This window comes from Pongo pygmaeus, chromosome 7 (genome assembly GCF_028885625.2).
Source record: "Pongo pygmaeus isolate AG05252 chromosome 7, NHGRI_mPonPyg2-v2.0_pri, whole genome shotgun sequence".
NCBI lineage: Eukaryota > Metazoa > Chordata > Mammalia > Primates > Hominidae > Pongo > Pongo pygmaeus.
The window spans coordinates 90,770,706-90,791,393 of NC_072380.2; the positions used below are offsets into that span (position 1 = coordinate 90,770,706).

General features: G+C 35.4%; 1 protein-coding gene across 2 annotated transcripts in view; it reads left to right on the forward strand.

Annotated features, from left to right (window-relative positions):
• The first annotated feature begins 206 nt into the window (after window positions 1–206).
• The window catches only part of PKIA (cAMP-dependent protein kinase inhibitor alpha), an 89,730-nt gene continuing 69,248 nt past the window's right edge, over window positions 207–20,688 (forward strand). The window contains exon 1 of one of the 2 annotated variants that reach the window (XM_054497859.2): window positions 207–370. The gene's annotated coding sequence lies outside the window, so the exon portion shown is untranslated. The remainder of the gene's footprint in view (window positions 371–20,688) is intronic. The other variant, XM_054497858.2, reaches the window with a different exon arrangement.

Consider the following 20,688-nt stretch of genomic DNA (forward strand, 5'->3'; position numbering starts at 1 on the left):
CAGAGAAAGCCCCCCTGGCTCTTCTCTCTCAGTCCATAATCCAGCGATGCTGCAGCTGTAAAAGCATTAATAGAAAATCAATCCACAACCTCGCGGGGCAGCGATCGTCGGGCGTCGTTTCCAGGCCGCCTTCCCTGGGGTCGGGAGCGGCCCCGCTCCCCCCGCGGCTGGCGCGGAATGTGGTGATCCGGCCCGGGGCGGGGATGACTTCATGCGGCCGGAGCTGGGCGGCGGGAGCGGAGGCTGCAGCTGGCAGGTGGGGCGCGGGCCGGCGCGAGCTGACCGAGCACTCGGCGGGCGCGGCGGGCGCGGCGGGACTGCGGCCCGTGGCGGCGTGCGCGGGGACCTGCGCTGACTAGGTCCAGGGAAGGTAAGCAGCCCGGCTCCGGTGCGCCCCGGCTGCACTGCGTAGAGCTTTCCGCTTGGTTAATAATGGGGTTTTCAGCACAGAGGGAAGAAGGGGAGAACCCCGCTGCATTCTGCAATGAGAAAAGGAGCAACAACTAGGATGGAAATGTTGGGCGGCCAAGTGCAGAGGTTGGAGGAGCAGTGTTACTGGGCAAACAAAGAAGGCGTTCTTGCCGCTATACTCTTTTGAACGTGATCTACCATTTCAGTGCCAGATTCGCGTAGACAGTGAAGAGGACTCAAAATGTAAAATAATTTGAGTTACTCTTTTGCTTTTTGTGCCTTTTACCTTTGCTTATTTTGAGGATTTGGAGCAGTAGGTCCCTGGCAGCAGCCTGGGGTAATCAGAAATCATCCCTCTTCCTGTAGTCCTTGGTCCTCTGCCTTTCCAGTTATCAGAATGGGTCTGTGCCCCTCTCAATGTCAAAACACCTGCTTCAAGACTGAACCTTTAGAAAGAGCCTCTATTTGGAGGGGAAACTTCTCTTATCTCCTGGAGTTCAGCTTGGGTTGAGCAGCACTTGACATCGCTTCTTCCTTCATTTGCCATTTTCTCTGTCAATCATTTCATTGATCTTTTTCGGAGATGCTGTGCCCATTCATAGACCAACTCTTGTCAGCTCTTATCCACCACCTGGGTTCCATGACTGATTTTGTCAAGGTCCCAAAAAGGGCATTGCCTCAGATTTCTTATTCGGTATTCTCACTGTATACTATTACCTGTGTCCTTCCCCCAAATGCATGGAATGAAATATCCTGCTTGTGGCCCTGTATCAACATGTTATCCCATTAACCCCCTTCGCTGTAGTCACTGTGGCTACTTGAAAGCTAGAGAGGACAGATAGAATCTACTGGAGTGTGAGGGATGTTCCCTATGCATAGGCATAGGTAGAAGTAAAAATGGGAATGCCAGTCCATCCAGTTTTTCCTGAAGCAATTTTAGTCCAGCTGGATTTTGAGACAGCTAGCTGTTAAGATTTGGGACACATCCTTTCCAAAAGGCAGAGGAGTCCGTTTGCCTCTAGGATTCTTCAAGAACCTCAAAAGAGTTTCCAGTGAGGTTTTCCTCGTAGGCAGTCAGAAAGCCAATGGAGCTGCCCAATCTAAGCCTCTGGTTGAGTATCCTCTAGTTTGTCTTGCTATTTGCAGGTTCCTATCCCTCGTCCTAGGATTTTCCCCACAGACCCCTTGCTACTGAGCCCAAGTGCCTATCCTTGTTGCCACCTAGAGATGTACATGTGAATAATATGCTGTGAAATGGTTAAGATGGCTGTTACAGGGATTGCAAACGTGCCACTTCACCAACAGAGAACAGTTGCAATAAGCCAGATTGTGGGGTATCTGTGTGCCAATGTTCTATTTAAAGGAAGATCTGTTATCTTTAAACTTGAAATTAGAGAGACTGTCTGACTCAACAGCCATGCAATTTTATTTTAGTAAATTAAATTAGAAGATCAATGAAAAAGAGGGGCAGAGTTGGTAGCTTAAAATTTTACCTCTGCTTTCTTTCCTCTTCAAATATTATTTTTAAACAAAGATACTAGTATGGAAAATCATGTTAATCATATTATATATTATTGCCTTTCTGATTACAAATTTCGTTTTTACAAAATGCACTTTAGAAAGATTTGAATTTCTTTGTCTCCATCTTCAGTATATGAGGCATAGGGTTGGGGGAGGCGGTGGGCAAAGCCCACTACTGAGTGATCCACTTCAGGAACTGCCCCTTGGGGTCTTAATAACCTTATGTCCCTTTTTTGTTGTTATTATATGTCAAACAGGGTTTTGGTTTGAAATATTAACTTCTTGAGATTCTAGAATTTTTACTCAGTCACATTAACTATGAGATAACAAAGAACAAGATCAACAACAAATCCTCTATTCTACCACCTTTTTTCTAGTATTAAAATACTTAACCATATACATCATTATTCTGAAGTAATAATACTAATATAGAATAAGTAATAATGAATTTTAATATAGTTATTCTAAATAACCTAAGGTATATGAAATACAGATTAGTACAATTGATCTTAGAAATACAATGCAGTTTCTGTAATGTTGACAGTCACCTTTCTGTTGAAGAGCAAGTGCATGAGAATATCCTAATGATGGTTAGAAATTCAAAGTGTCTATCATTTAAGTTTCTGAAGAAACTAAACTCTTTGGCAAGAAATAGGTTCAGGATTAGGAGACTGTTGCTGCCTAAGGTGGAATAATACTTGCTAGTGATTTTGCAGGTGAGTTGAACCCACTAAGTTATGGACTGGAGTTGGAGAAATCTTGTTGAGAAGAAAGAAAACAAGTTAGAAAATTTAATTTTCATTTTAGTACAACTGAGGAAGATAAACTGAAGGGATTTCTGAATTTGGACTTTATGTTTAAAAAAGTTTGAGGACTAAATTTAGAAGCCTAAGCAGAAATATATGTATGATTTTATGTCTGAAACTGATTTATGACTTTATATCCTTTCCTTAAAATGTTTCCTAGCGAGAGGAAAAACCAACTGGCTGGTGTTCAGAATTGAAAGAGGAAAGAAAAATGGAAGGACATGCATGATTAGATGCTAAATGATTAGATACTAAATGAACTGCAGGCACTTTTGTGTTTGACAAGATAGAACTGAAGTCAATCTACTGCTCTCCAATTGTGTTAAAAAAAAAAAAAAAAAGAAAAGAAAAGTTTAGTCTGCTAGGCAGTGTTACCAGAAATTTAGAGAGTAAAAATTTAGGAGTTAAAGTTGCCCTCTTCTAACAAAATATCTTTTTCTGGTGCTGCATTACTGCCATTAACTACAATTGAAATAGGCTTAAGATTTGAGGCTGAGGCAGGAGGATTGCTTGAGCCAGGAGTTTGAGGCTGCAGTGAGCCATGATGGCATCACTGTACTTCAACCAGGGCAACAGAATGAAACCCTGTCTCAAAAAATAAAATAAAAACTTTTTTAAAAGTTCAGAAATGTTGAAATGGAAAAGGAAAAAGAATAGCAATAATAAGGCTCAAATAGAAATGTCATTTCTATTCAACCAGTGACTCCACTGAGAATGGGTAGAAAAAAGTGCTATTTTGAAAGTTGCCAATGACCTCTTAATTGCCAGATTTCTATAATATTTCACCCTGTTCATTTTATAAGTCCTCTTCTATGTTATTCTTGGATTAAATATTTGTGTTTAAAAGGTATTATTAAGTACTATGTATCAGGCACTGTGGTATCTCTTAATCTAATTTGTCACTAATTCCCTTAAAGTACCCCATGCCCAACCTACACCAAGTGGATCTTCTTTCCAATTTGTACCCCATGGTGGCATGCCTGTATGTTTTCATCTATTCTCCTAGCCCACCCTCTTACATGTTGAAACCTTGTTCACCTCAGATACTGACTCACTTATGAAGCCTTCCCCATATCCACCTTCCTTCCCTAACCAGATGTGCCCCTCTCTTGTTTAAATTCCTATAGCACATTCTATTTTGGGTTATCCTTTCATGTGAACATGCTTTGTCTACTCTTCTAAAAAAGCTCTTGAAAGCAGGGTCTGGGAATAAGTTTTTATTACCTGCAACTCTATGGTGTCTAGCTACATATATGTATTATAGGTGTTCGGCAATTTGATTTTAGTGAAGAAATAAGTTATTTTCCAGAGTTATAAATCTATCTACCTACACTCCTCTACCAGCCAAGTTAAGTTCTCAATATATGTGCAAATACTAATTTGGTTTTTTAAAAAATCCTTAGAGTAATAGTAAATATACTGAGAGTACATTCAAATCATTATAATCTACAAAAGGTATTGTGAGCTTAAATGTCCTTAAATGTATACTAAAAGCATGGTGAGCATAGCAAAACAAATGTTTAATGAAGACATTGTACCTGCTTTCAGTATTATTGCATTGAAGGCACTTTATGCATATGAGCATTTATCTTGTTTCAAGCCACTCTTCTAGGGACTTTCATCTTTGGTATCTCATTTGATGTTTATACTATATGCAAATTTTACACTAAGAAAACTGAGGCTCAGAGATGTCACCTGAATGGCAGAGATTTTTTCCATATTACCACCCGCTCTTTGAAGTGTAACAGAGTGAGGGAAAACATTGTAAAAACATAAAGTCAGAGCCATCAGAATAGTTTCACGTTGTTTTGTGATTAATCTTTCCAGTGCTTTTTAAACTTTTAGGTTAACATCTCAAACTTTTGATAACTCAGTAAAGTCTGTACATCTTCTCCCCAAGTACATACAGAAGCATACACATATTAATTTTGCATACGAATGCAGGTGTTTGTGGATTCACTAAAGCTCTCTTTACAGAATGGTTAAAGAACATCTATTTGTGCTCCCTTGGACAATATGTGTGTCCTTTATTAGCCCTTACATTTCCAGTACTTGAGATGAGGTTTTCCTGTTTTTCTCCTTACTTTAAGACCTGAAATGAGAACCCTTCACCAACACTGACATGAAGACAGCTGATGACTAGGAAGCAAGTGCTAGTGAAAATAGTGACTCAAAGAACCTTGATTCACAAAAAAGGCATGGAAAGGGAGCTCTGAACGTTACACATTCCAAATGATTTATTTAAGGTTTTCCAATCAAAGCCATTTTTACAAAAAAGAAACTGTTCTCAGACTTAAGAGTATTATACTACCACATATGTGGGAAAACACTGCCAGCAGTTGATTGGTGTAGTCTACTTTGGAATATATTCAGTTTTCTTAGGATGGACTTATTAACTGTCTCAATATTAATATTTCTTTATGGTAATGCCATCTGCAGTAATATATTTGCTTTTGCCAAGTTAAGGAAAGAATGATAATTTATGTTCATCCCTCCTAGGTTCTAAAACAAGTGCCAGCCTGAAAGAGCTGCATATCATTTTAGATTCATAAAAATGCATTCAGATTCTCAGCTGATACTTAAAGGGACTGGTACTAGCAAGCATGGTTCCTGATGTATTTAAAGAGCGTTCAAAGAGGTGTGACAAGAACAACATTAGTCTGGAAAAAAAACAGATGGAAAGATAGAAAACTCAAAAGGACAACTTAAGCTGTTACCTTCTTTACATTTCCCAAATACCTTTTTTTGTACCAAAATAAGATTATAACTATATAAGCATCTAAAATATGTAAAATGTTATGAAAACTTTATAATGTGCTCCATATCAGGTAAGTTTATATTTTATAGATTCTATAATTAAAATTTTTTTTCTGGTAAAATATACGTAACATTTACTGTTTTAGCTATTTTTAACTGTATAATTAACAATGCTGGGCAACTATCACCACTATCAGTTTTCAGAACTGTCTTATTATCACAAACAGAAACTCTATACACATTAAACAATAACCGTTCATTTCCTCAGCCCCTGGTAAACACTATTCTACTCTCTGTGCCTATGAATTTGCATATTCTAGGTACCTCATAAGTGGAATCACTTATGGAATGTTCTGGAACCCTTTCATACATATTTGTCCTTTTGTCTCTAGCTTCTTTCACTTGGTATAAATGTTTTCAAAGTTCATCCATATTTCAGCATGTATCAAAATTTCATTCCCTTTTAAGGCTGAATACTATTTCATTGTATGTATATAACACATACGGTAATTTTGAATTGCAAAACACTTTCAGTACATTGTCTATTACATTAAACATGGCTAGCATATAACACCATCTATCTTCCATAGATATCAAATAATATACACTATGAAGGTGCCATAATTTATTTGGTCAAAACCCACTGAAAAACATTTACTTAATTCCAAATTGTTTTGTGACTTCAAGTTATGTAGTAATAAACAGTATATTAATACATATGTCTTTATATGTCAGTACTTTTACTTTTGATCAAAGAATGCTTGGAGTGGAATTGTTGGGTCAAAGATTATGCCCAGATATTTATAGTTTGAGTACTCTAGATACTGTAGTATATGGACTATAAAAATCCTAACATTCTGCAACAGATAGTATTACTGAATGTTCTGGAACCCTTTCATACTGTCTTAAAAATGAATGCAGATACTATAAGGAAATCAATTGAACATGATCCAAGCAAGGAAATATTCTCACTTTTTTCATTTCCAGTTCATGGAGGAAAAATGCTATACACAAGTATTGAGAGAAATTCTCTCAATCATGCATTTTTTTAAATCATAGATAACAAAGTGCATCATAGATGTCAGTTAAGTCTTGTAATAACCATGTGGAATAGTAGAAACATCTCTAGCTAGTTTTTAGGGTTTTTGTTTGTTTGTTTGCACCAGCAATAGGTTATTTGCATCAAACCTAATCTAAAATTTGGTCTGTTTGTTCAAATTTATGTACCTACATTATGGTAAATCTTTTATTTTTTTTTCTTAGTTTCTCTTTAATGTATTATTTTTAGTTTATTCTGAAATAGAATAATAAAGCCCAGTGATAAGAGTGTCTTATTTAAGCTAAACTACAAAATATTTGGCATATGTGAAGTATAAACAGAATTGGCAAGACTTTTAACCATCCTCCTCAGCAGAAGATTGCATTGGCCAGGAGAGGAGAAACAGAAGGCTTGCTGGAGATTGCATCAGTTTTTACTTAAACATTAAAATGCTAAAAGGACAAAGATGAAGCAACATGTCTTATATGTTTGAGTATCTACTTAAAACTAAAGGGTTGCTAGAACATTTATTTAGTTGGACAGACACACTCCATAGTGTAGCTGACCCTAGACATGTCACAACTGCATTTTAAAGTATGCTTTTTCTTCAGTTGATTGGGGTGGAATTATTAATAAGCATTTCTCCTATGGTTTACCTCTATCTTTATGGTTGTCTGATTAAACCCTCTTTGAAAGGCAGACGTAAAACAAATCAGCATTCTGATCTTTGTCTGAATAAGCAACACCATGGCCACACCTTCTTAATGCACTGCTGCGGTTATGAGACCAAAGGGTAGAAGCAGCAGTTTTTTGGTCATTGCAACAGTCACAGCAACACAACCTTCTACATTCCTCACTTATATACTGCAGAATCTGACCGAATAAACACAGAAAAGTCAGTAATACCTTTAATGCAATTCTTGCACAACTCTCCATGATCTTTCATACTCAGCTTCTCTGAGAATTGAAATGTAGGGGAAAATAACCAGAATGTTAAGACCTCTTTTCCATTTACAAAATGTAATTTTGCTGGGACTTGCAGAAATAACATTGAATCTGAAATTGGTGGGCATCTAATGGAGTCACTAGAAATAATCTGTCAAAATCACTCAAATACAAATTTAGATTTAAAGACCAGGAAATTCTAAAGAGTAACTATGGTAATATATTAGCAATTTAGGAACATTTTATATATATATATGGGTTTCTACTTATAAGGTATACTCACTGGAGAATAATGGATTTTTAGAAAGGATTCATTCTGAAAAGACTATTTTACCACTGTTTTAAACTAGTGCCATCAAAAATAAATTGTGACAAGTCACTGTCATCCCAAGTTAGTCTCTCGCGTGGCTCTCAAGGAAGTGAGTAGTTCTTGGGGAAATGGCTTTCTTCAAATTTGTGCTTTCCTGCAGTGAGTCAAGCTGAGATAAAATGGGGCTGATGTTCTTAACTATTTGTTACATGCCCATATTTATTAGAATTACCTAATAATCAGTAAAAAAGAGTTTTATGATAACTAAAAATGTACCTATTGAGACTCTCCATTGATAAAAGTTGGCTAAGATACAGCTGGTGATCCTATAGAAATCTAAATTACATTTTTTCATCTTCTCCATATTAGAGAATAACTCAGGATTTTCAAAGCAAAGCATGAAAAAGTAGCATTTGATATATTTTATCAATGTTAAGATTTCCGGGGAGCTTATCAGCATCATATACTAAGCACTCAATAAACGTAAATTGTTGTTTCATAAGTAAAATATCAACAGCATAAAAATTTCTGTAACTCAAATGGCCACTATGGTACATGGCTTTAATATAGGAGATTACAAAATATTAGTTGAACAAAATGAATACCATTTATTTCTGAAAGCTACCCCCCAATACAAAATGATTGGTATTCTACACAAGCTCATTGTGATTGCTTTAGTAGATGTTGCAGGAGTAAATTACGGATAGAATTACTCTCTTCCCTGGTTCTTTTAAAACCATACTTTCTTCCCTCTGGGGTATTATAAGTTGGAAATTAGAGGTGAATCATATTTTAGACTGGAATTTATCTAGTAAGCAGTTCAAGACACTTAACCATGCACCGTCTGTTTACCCAGGGCAGGAAAACATGACATTCCCCTTTTCTACTATAGCAGATGGGGACTTTTAGAAAACTCAGAATGCAAGATAGAGCTTATAATGATGGAGTATTAGTCAGCACCTCTTTTGTCTGCATCTCTTTTTCAATCTCATTGACTATAAAGAACACAATCAGAGATAAAGTACAATTACTGTCAATTGAAAATGTTTTCAACCTGCATATAGGTGTGAGATAGTGGGCTTGTCTGTCACATCTTCACGAGGTATGTTGGAGTGACTATGTCACCACAAAATTCAAACCTGACACTAAAATTATCTGACACTAAGCAGTCCATTAAATAAGAGGATGAATGTTGGCATCTTGCTCGTCTATTTAGAAAAGAAAAATCACTAACATTTTTAGGCAATACTTAAATGTTTAAATTATTTCTAATAAACAAAATGGAAAATGAAATAAAATGGCATTACGGTGTTATGAAAGCAAAGCAGTTAGGTTAATCTCAAAATGTCTGACTGTAAAGTTGTAACAGTTTTATTCTTAGAGCTCTCAGGCAGCTTTTGATCATTTTCAAGTTCAATCAAAAAGCTCTAACCATTATCATGAATATATTCTGATCACTGGGCTTTCCTCCTCCCTTTTGCTATTTATTTTTAATTTATTTATTTGGGGACGTTTTGGCTACCACTTATGTCTAGATCATGTCTTTCAGGAAATGAATTTGGGCTTTGAATCATACCTTTACCGTTTACTAGCTGTGTGATTTATACGTTACTCAACCTCTGTGAATTGTTTCCTGATATTTAAAACAGGAAAATCACCGAGTTGTGGTGAATATGAAAGAAGATAACATAAAGGAGAACTTAGTGAAGTGTCTGAAATATACACGGTAAAGGTTAATGTTTTCCATTTTTATCATTTTTATTTCCACTGACAACTTACACAGCCAGACCTCATTACTATGTCTTTTCCCAAGTGTTCATGAATTATTTTTTCTACCCCTCCCCATGTAAGTTAAACTTAGCCTTGAAATGACCCTGTATCTCACTGGAAAATGTCTTAATGCAGATACTGCCAGTGTCAGGAGAGGTTGGGTCCACCATAATGCGAGGTTGTTAGACTCTGATCAGCAGTGGCTGTGGGAATTAGACCTAGCTTCTATTTTTAACTCTTCAAGTAGTTGATTGGATCACCTGGCAAAAGTCAATTGGCTAGCAATTCTTCATCTTATTTTCTTTGAATTGTACCACATGTCTAATCACTCGTTTCACTGGCTCATTATCAGAAATGATATTATGGGCATTAAATAAGGGTGCTTATTTCAGAAGCAAAGTGCCATATAAAATAGGAATGTCAAAAGCCTTTGAAGATCCTATTTGGCTAACTCAAATAGTTGTTGTTTCTAATATGTAACTATTGGAGAAGTTTCATATTATTAAGTTCTCCAAAAACAAAAATTAAACTAACTCCATTGTAGGTCATACTTTTGTTGGTCTGTGATACATTTCTATTTTATTGAAGCCTGAAGAATTTACAGAGATTGTGCAAGCATTATTATTCAGGGACTTGTTTATTATTAGGTGCTACTGATTAGATTTGATGAAGAGCAAAACTGTTAAACAAAATTAAAAAAAATAGAGCCTCACTTACTGTGGAATCTTTACTAGGAGAAACACCAGCCTATAAAAGCTGCATTTTTAATAACATATTTACATTAGTATGATGACAATTTTTGTTGGGCTTGAAAAGCACACAATTTTACATTTTATTTTTCTTATATGGATTTCTGTTATTGATATGGGCCATTTGGGTTTTAAAAAACAAGTACAAAACTGCATAGGACCTTATATTTAATATGTAAATCACACTTATTTACAGGGGAGAATTTTGTGGTGAGCAAGAACTGCAGCCAAATTTGTGATAATTTATTGCAGTTGGTAGTCTCTTCATGTATTCCTGGGAACAGAATAACTTCACTCTTTCAAGTAAAAAGTATAAATCATCAGTGTAAGTTTGTCTTAAATTTCCAAGCCTATATTGTTAATCCGCATTTAAATACTGAATTGACTGGCTGTTTACCAAAGGCTTGAGGGGTAAATTTGGGGCATAGTCTGAATTAAGATGAGATGTTGGAAACAATGAAAATACCTGCTTTAAACATGTATGTACATACAAGTATACAGATATATTACACATTTTATGTATATTATAAACTATATTTAATTATGTATATGTGTATCTATGTATGTATTCATTAATATTTTATTCCTATTTCAAATATTTGATTTCTTGAAAGTTGGATTTCATTTAAAATAAAGAGACAAGTGCTTGGAAAAGCATGTGAAAAATCTTTGTTTCCAGAGCCAAGTTTAGCAAGGAAAACTTATTTTTTCACTGGCAGTTTGTTTTTCAAAGTTATAAGAATACATTTAAGATTTTAAAGTGATTTATTTAATAAATGAGTATGAATATTAATTTACCTATTTCAGATTGCTATATATGTCATATTAATTTTTAAGTATATATTTATCTGTTTAAGCTTTTCTGAACTAGATCTTACCAGGTTATAACTACCGTCCAATTATGTAAGAACAACAGTATAGTTGCCTTTCAGCTTGAAAAATGCACCTATTTCAGTTTGTTATTTTTTTAACCCATAAGTTATTTGGCCTTCCATCAGCTTTTCTGTCTTGAGGAATACATTGTCCAATGCATAATAAATTATTTTGTACATCTGTGTTTCATGCCATAATTTTTTAGTGTCTCACAAAGTTCTAACTTGGAAGGTACTCATTTAAATCAAGTTTTTCAGAATATAGACTTGTTCTTTGTGAATTGTCAGATCTGTTTTTTAGGTATTTCTCTCATTTTGGAGAATGAGTAGAGAAAACTGTACCATGGGACATTTCAGTTCTTTTTCTATACTTACTGCTAATAACATGCCTTCTCTTAGTAAAGCTAGAAAGCTGAGAACTGCAGTTAAATAGCCCCAAGGTAGGACATAGGCGAAAAATACTAAAATTTGTTCAAGTACAGTAAGAGATCCAAATTTGGTCTGGCATTTAATTTAGTCTTCCTCACTACCCTAACCCAAGTAGTATACTAGTAACTAGACTTTTAAAAAACAGCCATTTGTTGATTAATGGTGCCTATTTTTGTTTCTGCTTCATTTTAACTTTGTTTCATAACACTATTATACAGAGGCTTATTTTAACAAATGCCATTAGTTGGATCATTGAGTTTTTCTTCTGCTTTATAACTGATTAGCTCTACAATTAAAAAATGCTTAAAGACCAGACCTGTCAATTAGAAGATATAAGCACAATAGAAGTGATGTTTCTAAAATTAACTCTGGAATACATCTCTCTTAATGTTAAATACATATAATCTGGGACTGGGTGCAGTGGCTCATGCCAGTAATCTCAGTGATTCAGGAGGCTGAGGCAAGAGGGTCATTTAAGGCTACAAGTTCAGGACCAGCCTGGCCAACATAGTGAGACCCTGTCTCTACAAAAAAAAAAAAAAAAAAAAAATTACAAGTCCAGGCATGGTGGCTCATGCCTGTAATCTCAGCACTTTGGGTGGCCAAGGTTGGGGGATCACCTGAGGCCAAGAGTTAGAGATCAGCTTGTACTGTAGCAAGACCTTGTCTATACAAAAAAAAAGAAATTCCTTCTGGATCATTTCTAGAACACAAATATTTGTGACATTTCTTTAGTGTTTTCATTTTTATTAAGTGTTATATACTCATATTTCATATAAACTTTGTATTAATTTTAATACTAGTTTAGAAATTTTAATTTAGTGTAAATACATCAACTAATGTTGAAATTGCTAAAACTTTAGGGTCAAAATTAATTTAAAGGTTATTGGAGTTACTGTTCTGGTTTCTAGTAATTGGTGTCTCCAATAAATGCATCAGAAAGACAAAAATAGCCATGGTTCAGAGTGTCTGCCCTATTAATAACATGACCGTGATGTAGCTTACAGATATGGATATTAACAAAATGATTTATTTTAGAACATCATTTATAGCCTATAAAACGATTTGCCAACTGATAGGCAACCTTTGACAATAAAATGTACCTGCTACTTCCTTTTTTGCAAATTCATTATACCACATCAGTGTTATCTCAACAGTGTGATCAATAGATGACTAGTAATGCTCATTCTCTGTAATTCACATCTTACCAATTACTAACAAAATATGGAGTGGGCAACAATTATATAGTATTTAATCAGATTTTTGTTTAAACTCAAGTATGATCTATATTCCTATAATGCTTTTATATCTACCACTTCACTTAAGTAAAAGAAAGTTTTCTAGAGTTTCTATGTCAGTTTTCAAGTGGATCACAGTCTTTTTTAAACATTTTTATTTAAAAATTAAAAATACTAATTTGTGCATGGTTAAATATAAATATTGAAATAGTCTGAAATATATGAAATGATCAAACAAACAAAAGTATGGGAATATCCTTTAAAACATACAAATTTTGAATGTATTTAGATTATTTATGCTAAACTTTATTCATTTACATAACAGGTCACAGGTGTTGCCTTTATTATTAAATAAGATTCTTAGAGTAGAAAATAACAAATAATTTTTTTGTAAAATGTTAAGTGCAAAGACCAGCGCATTAAACAATAAATGATGCATACATAGAGGAAAATATTAAAAGGAAATTTAAAATATAAAAGTCAATTATCAATGGTTAAATCAAGAAGCAGAGAGTCAGTGAGATCACGTTTTTTATTTCCAAATTTATTCAATGTGTATATATTACTTGTAGAACTACATAAAAAGAAATTCATGTTTGGATGTTCTTTACCATCTAAACATTGCTGAGAGTGTGGCTGAAGTGTTCACTTTTTATGTAGATTTCTGGAAAATCTAGGCTGGCCTTGAAAATATTAAATATAGAAGAAGGTAAGTTTTCCCTCATCCTAAAATTATGATAATAAATTATATTTTTAAAGTATCACATAATTTTCAAAGCATTTTTATAGCCATTGTCTTATTGGACAATACCAACTCTCTAAAGTTGGCAGAACTAGAATTGTCCTTATTTTGCAGACAATGAATTCGAAGTTCATGAAATGTAGTAATTTGCTCTCTTAATCAGTATACACAATTACTAAGTGTTAGAGCAAGAATTCAAGCCTGTTTTGTGCCATGGCCAATCTAGTGCTGCCCTCTATCCTATAGGAACTGGTATGTTTAAGAGTTAAGCATAAACATGGAAATAAGCCTGGTCTGCTTCTAGTTATAAATTCACTTACAAACCTCACTGGATCCTGAACTAGGAAAATCTGTAAGGGTTATTTACTTTCATCAACCCAAAGATGAACATGTTAAACAGGTTCTTAGATTTAATTAAACTTCTTTTTCTTTCCCACCATATCTCTGTGTCTATCAGCAGCTCCTCTTGAGTATACCATGGCTTCATTTCAAGAGTTGCATTGCTTAAAAAGTAAACATGGACATTGCTGATCACTTACCTGTGTTAAATATGCCAGTCTAGTTTGCACTGATGTAATGCTGACATGAGATTATATCATTTTATTATACATACACATATTTACTAGGTCTAATTTAAGTAGTAAGTTTTGGTCCTTACTAGAACATGATTTATATAATTGGCAACCTAATGGTAAGATGCAGTAATATAATCTATCATTTTAAAAGATAACTGAAATTCACAGAATTCTCTCCTATAACTGCATTGGGAAGTTTTAATGGATTTCTACTAAGCTTCTGTTAAGGATAAAAATTTTTGAAAACAGGTCACTTATAAGATCTGCCTTAGTTTTTTAATGCTTCTGAAATATCACCACTATAACCTGCTTTTTAAAATAGCCTGACACCTACTAAGTACCCTTTCGCCGCCTACAAGAAAGCATTTATATTTTTAATTTTAGTGAAGAGTTCTTGATTTAAGAATTAGTCATTTGCTGTCATTTGAATTTCAAGTATGTTGTAAGTACTTGAGGTTCTTTCTGTATCAATTTTCAGTGGAGTTTTTACATTTTTCATCATTAATTTCATCTTTCACTTGGGATCAGCCAAATCAAAAAGTTTATGTTCTACCCTTTCTTAGTTCTCTTCATTGCAAATATTCAGAACCTTCTCAAAAATAATATCATGGCTTGAGATTGTTTATTGACAACCGATAATGCCAGAAATTAGTGATTCTGGTTTTCAGTTGAAAAAGCAAAATGAGAAACTGAAGAAACAGCGTTTTTCCTCCATTTAGCTGATCAGCTATTCACATCAGTGATCATTAGCTTTTGAGGCTAAGGATACAAATGTTAATGTTTTGTATATTCATAGAATATAACATTTCTATGTTATATATATAATATAACAGTTATTGTGCTTAGTCTGTGCTAAGCACTATTCTACAACCAAATGAATTTCTCCTAACAGCAGCCCTAAAACATAGGCATTATTATTACCTTTTTGACAGATGGGCAAATGAGGCACAGAACAATTGAGTAAAGTACCTATAGTCACACAGCTAATAAAGCACACAGATAGGATTTAAACACCAGGTGGTCTGTTCTGAGACTCCACACTCCACCCCCATAGTTAATATAAGGGTTTGGATCCCTACTGCTTGTTGTATGGCCATTTAATTGCTTTGTGGAAAGAAAGGGAAGGAGAAGAGAGAGGGAAGAAGGCAGGAGAGATGGCGAATTCCTGCTAGCTGGTTGACATGGTGTGCTATAATTTATAAGGAAATTCAATTTAAGGACTTGTAAAGATTTCAATAGAATAGTCTTAAATGTTCACTAATGAAGTATGTGGTAATATCAGATGGAGATAGCAAGTGAATTTCAATTTAGTAATAACCATAATTTTAATTCAATAGCAGTCTCATATTTGGAACAAATAAAATGCAAGTAACTTTTTAACTTTTAAGTTCAGGGGTACATGTGCAGGTTTGTTATATAGGTAAACTTGTGTCATGGGGGTCTTTTGTACAAATTATTTCATCACCCAGGTATTAAGCCTAGTACCTATTAGTTATTTTTCCAATTTGAGTAATTTTCACAGCAATAATTCTACCTTCTCTTAAAATTATTAGGTATTTTTTCACCCCAACACTCAAAGCTTATTTCATATTAATAAAATTTTACCTTTTATAAAAGTCCATAAATTTTAGTAAGGTTGTAAATTAGGCTTAAATTATGAAAAACAAAAAACAAACAAATTTAGAGCTTTTAGCCAAAGGAAAGCACCCTCATCCCACTCCAGCTCACCCCTGCTCATTTCTATCATAACTGCTTTCCTAAGAAAGAAGAAATTTTTCTAGGCGGAGCTTGCAGTGAGCTGAGATTGTGCCACTGCACTCCAGCCTGGGCGACACAGCGAGACTCCGTCTCAAAAAAAAAAAAAAAAAAAAGAAAGAAAGAAGAAATTTTTCTGATTGGTCAGATTTAATTGAACATTCACTGAGCCATATTTTACTATTGCATAGGGTCACTGTGTATTTAAAGATACAAAGCAGGCTGGACGCAGTGGCTCACGCCTACGTAATCCCAGCACTTTGGGAGGCTGAGGCAGGCAGATCACTTAAGACCAGGAGATCGAGACCAGCCTGGCCAACGTGGTGATATCCCTTCTCTACTAAAAATATTAAATACAAAAAATTAGCCAGGCATGGTACGGTGTGCCTGTAATCCCAGCTACTTGGGAGGCTGAGGCATGAGAACCACTTGAACCCGAGAGGTAGAGGTTGCAGTGAGCCGAGATGGCACCACTGCACTCCTGGGTGATGAAGCAACAGAGAGACTCTGCCTCAGAAAAAATAAAAATAAAAAAAGTACAAAGCAATGGTGCCCACATTCTTATTTGTCCAGGCCTGGTCTTGTGAGAGCAAGTGCAGTGAGTATCCTTGAAGCCTAGACCTTCAAGGTCCTCTCCTCTCTTTCACTCCGTGCACCAGGGTGGGCTTCACCTAGGAGAACAATGGACTCATTTCCATCTTTTGCCTGTTGGTCCCTTGCAGATGAGTCAGGTTTCATTTGGAGCCCAGCAAATTTTACATGCCCTCTTCTCAACATCTTCCTTTATACATGTCTCAGTAAATATTAACATGCTCTAAATATGCCCTTGCCATAACTCTGAACTCAGGATTACCAGAAAGTAATTCCAAAGCTGAGACATTTTCCATATCTTAATCAGCAGATAATTTGTACTTACATTAACATTGACTTGATTATTCACATGTTCTTTTGCAGTTTGAATCTATTTCTGTCTTCAAGTACTTAAAATAGATATAGATTTTAATCAAGATACTTTAGGACTTTTATTACATATTTATTATGTACCTTATTTCAGGCATTTATTGCACTAGTTGCTGGCAATAGAATGTTAAACAGAATGGTATACAATCTACATTCTAATTTTCAAACAAGATTGTTATGAAAGTGTACTTAACATTCAAACAGGAAAAGAGGGCTAGGCACAGTGGCTCACATCTATAATCCCAGCACTTTAGAAGACTGAGATGGAGGAGTGCTTGAAGCCAGTAGTTCGAGACCAGCCAGGGCAACATAGCAAGACCTCCATCTCTACAAAAAGCACTTTAAAAAAATTTGCCAGTTGTGGTGATGCATGCCATAGTCCTAACTACTCTGGAGGCTGAGGTAGGGGTATCACTAGAGCCTAGGAGGTCCAGCCTGGGCCGCAGGGCAAGACCCTGTATCTAAACCAACAAACAAACAATACAAAGCAAAACAAACAAACAAAAAGAAACAAGAAAAGGGTACAGAAATTGCATGCAAAAAAACTCAGTTTAATATGCATGTTTGGTGTGTTAGAGATAGAAAATATCTAACATAGAAGCTTTATAAGATTAAAGATGGATTGTCACTTCAGCTGAACTTTGTTTTACTTAAAACAAGCAAGGGTTTATTCAAACCAGGCCACAAACTCAAATAGTAATTATCTATCTTTATAGTTTCTCACTTAAGATAGAATGCTTTTACTTACGACTTGTAGTAATATTAATATCTCAAGAAACTAACCATCAGCGTTTTCAAAATTAGGTTATTCCAGTGATAAAAATTTCAAGAGTTTCCCATCAGTTTTATTTCACGTCTCTAAAATTGGATTAAAATGTTACAGTTTTAAGTAAAAAACTAGTTTATTGACTATTGACTTGGGTTCCAAGTTCTATCAGAAGGTAGGTCAGAGAAATCCCCAGCGCAAGAACACACCCAAATTTTAATTCTGAAATTCTTTCTTGGCAGATTAGATGTTGGTATCTCAACATCTGCAATGCCAAAGGACGTTGTCAAATTATTATCAGCATTCAGTTCAGCACTAGGTTTTGAGAATTTAGAAGTTTTTTCACTACTTTTTCTCCTCCTACTGCATGACAGATTGCTTCCAACGCTAAAAGTATCTTGACTCATTCATGCACCATACATTCAAGAAATACATACATTTGAGTTACTGATCACATATGCTATTCCAGATATGGTACTGGTCACTAAGCCATCAAAGATGACTAAGACACAGACTTGGCTCTCAAAGGGTCCCCAGTGTAGTGAGACTCTGCTTCTTACTCTTCAAGTAGTATCAATTATATGCAGCCAGAAATAACAGGGAGTTAAGTAGCATTTGTATCATAATTAAATGTAGATTAGGCCATGTAATTTCTCAAAAATCAGATTCAATCAAGGAAAGCATAGACTATTCTTTGGGATTTGCCCTTGATGAGTATCATTATCTATTCTTGAGATGTAATAATAGAAGTTAGTGAGCAATTCATCAAATACAGCCCTATGGAAGCCAAAATGAATATTTTCTTCTTTAGTCATTGACTTTCTAGACATTGCTAAGGCATTTAAAGTTTCCCTGCCAAGAAATCACCAGTAAACAGCAGTGATGGTAGATGCAGCCTATTTACTGCCATGAGTTGAAAAAATTAGTGAGCTACCTTTTGATTGCTTGTCAAGCATTTTGACATGTTAGGACAGAAAGCACTGTTTAAACGTAAAGAGCAGTTTGTGTAGAATTGGTGGAGGTCATCCTAATGAGGAAGTGATCTATCAAGTGAAAGACCGGAGTATGGGAGAACTGCCATGATGTAAGATTGATTTCTGCTAAAGAGACCTTAAATTTGGCTGTGTTTTAATTTGTGGTTGCTTCCAATCGTTTGTAAATTACCCACAGTAAGTACCCAATATAAAAAGCTATTCGAATTTACTTTCCAGCATACTCACATTGGGGATTTTTTTTCCTTCTTTTTTCTGTTTCCCTCCCAGATCAAAAGAGGGGCAGTGGGTCTCAAGGTTCAGGGATTGGGTCCACTTGGAGTGACTGACTCAGTAAGCCTGAGTGCAACCTTGGGCCTTCCAGTTTTAACAAGTTCCTAGAAAATGCTTTTGCTGCTGGTTTGTGGTTCACATTTGACCAAATCACTGCTGAAACAAAACTGTTGGGGGAGGAGGAAGAAAGAACTATGAAGCACTAAGCCAGCCCCTGAACTTGCTCAGCAAACTGTCCAGTCTGCTGTGAATGTAATCACTGCTGCTCAGGAACCTATCAAAAGTACGTTCAGCCCTCTGAATCTGGGGTTCTGCATCCATGGATTCAACCAGCAGATTGAAAATATTCAAGACAAAAAAATAAAAGATAACTATTACAAATAAAATAATAGAGTATAACAACTATTTACATCGCATTTACTTTGAATTAGGAATTATAAGTAATTTAGAGAGGATTTAGAGTACCCGAGAGGTATGCATCCCTGGATTTTGATATCTGCGGGTTTTGATACAGGGGTGTCCTGGAACCAATTGCCCCGTGCATGCTGCCAGGTGATGACTGTAAATGGTCCTCTGAAACAGTGACTGGCTGAGGGAATCAGGAAGAACAATCCTTACTTTTCTGCTCAAGCTCAGGCTCACAGTTTAATCTTTTAACCTCCCTCAGCATCCGTCTAAGTTTCAAATAATAATGGTAATTTATTTCCTCTGTTATTAAAAAACAAGACCAAAAAAAACACAAACAAAACCTTATCAAGACTGGTGGGGTATGACCTGTATATTTTTAGCTTCTGAAATTTGTCCTATTACTATTTAAAATTAAAAGAATATATTTTTCTATTTATAAATATATTTAAGACTGCCAAATGACACTTGTTCCTTACCCAACATTAGTTATAAAGAAAAAAAGCAATTCCAAACAAAAATGATATTGCAACAAAAACATGATATATGTATTTTGTGAAAGAAGTACAGCTGCCTCAGAGACAATGAGAGGCTATGAAAATAAAGGAAAACCATCTGAGCTCTGGTTAGAGACTCTGGAAGTAGTAAGCACAAATTTCTTTGAAAGAAAAAGAAGAGGAGTCTGATGCAGGTAGACAATCCAATTCTAGTTACTGTCTTTGTTTATTTGTGATAGTCCATAGTCTAAAAAGGTGCAAATACTATTAACTAGCCTGAGGACAAGGTGGCAAGTGCATTTCATTCTGAAATGGAAAAATCCAAGAAAGGTAGAAGAAACAATTGCATGAGAATTATTACTGAATTATTTTTCCTCAAAAAGCTGTGTATCTTTTTTTTTGAACTTTGGGAAAGCATATATAAGAGTTTCTATTGACCCCGAATAGTCCATGTATTTACCTAGAAATATTTGTATATCTTGCTACTGCAGCAGGATTACAAAATAGATTACAACTCTACTGTAGAAAGAAAATATGTTTTTATATAATCTATAACTTATCTGGGTAGCTAGAAAACATACACACATACGCGCGCGCACACACACACACACACACACACACACACACACACACACACACACACACAATATTTTAATCCTGGCATCTCAGTCAACGCCCATATCTGAGTGGTTCTTTCAAATAATGCTTCTGAGTCTACGACTTTACCTTTCCTTCTCGAAGAAGTGTCAGGGCATATGGCTGGAGGAACTTAGTATATAGACCTAGATAGAGCTCAGGGTTTGGGGGACCAGTCATGAAGGGGCTGAGGGATCTATAGGCCACTTCCTTTGATAAACCTCTGTACCAGCTCTTTTC